This window comes from Petaurus breviceps, unplaced genomic scaffold (genome assembly GCF_028583685.1).
Source record: "Petaurus breviceps papuanus isolate PSGF00001 unplaced genomic scaffold, PetGlider_PUasm1.0 681, whole genome shotgun sequence".
Lineage (NCBI taxonomy): Eukaryota > Metazoa > Chordata > Mammalia > Diprotodontia > Petauridae > Petaurus > Petaurus breviceps.
In genome coordinates, this window is record NW_027186454.1 from 15,983 (window position 1) to 16,722 (window position 740).

At 29.7% G+C, this 740-nt stretch overlaps 1 protein-coding gene across 1 annotated transcript in view; it reads left to right on the plus strand.

The window, feature by feature from the left end:
• Positions 1-740, plus strand: part of LOC138174057 (vomeronasal type-2 receptor 26-like) — a gene marked incomplete at its 3' end in the record, with an annotated part of 4,228 nt that overhangs the window by 1,380 nt on the left and 2,108 nt on the right. The gene's annotated exons all lie outside the window — the stretch shown is intronic.

Sequence of the window (740 nt, forward strand, 5' to 3'; positions counted from 1 at the left end):
TCCTGTTTGGTTCCAAAGGGAAATTTGAGTTCTGAGATAAGGAATAAATTAATAAACTTTAGGAATGTAAAGAGAGATGGTGACTTCCCATAAATTGGAGGCATTCAAGCCCATATTGGATTATCACTAATTAGGGATGTTGGAGAGGAGACTTTTATATATGGTTTGCACAAAATTCACGTTGAGGTCTCTTTTCAATCCAAACTGCTCAATTTCTGAATATTGCCATTTATGTTTAAAAGTACATGGACTTGAATGATTTATTTGAAATAGCATCTTAACTTAAATATATTTTAAAAATTAAATATCTTCTGTGAGTCACATATTGATATGTATTGTTTCATTATGCATTCTGTAAAATCTTTTTCGGTAGGAGAATCTTAACCATTCATATATTTTTAACAAATTATATTTTCATATTTCTTCTGACATTTTACTTTCTATGGTTGTTTTTGTGGCCTACCAAGAAATAAATTTCTCCTAATAATTCATATCTAAACTATGAAAAGTGGTCAAACAAAAATGATATTTACTATCAACCCTTTCTATTCTCATAGGTCCTGATATGTAGCAGATTTTTTTATTTGTTGAGAAATGTTGTCTTTATTCTGGCCAACTTTCCACCATTTACTTGTTTTTTTGTTATTGTTCCATATCTGTATTAAGTTCTCCGTTACATTTACAGGACTATGTACTTTAATGTTTAGAGATGATAGATGCGTAAGAGATGCAGACAAGTA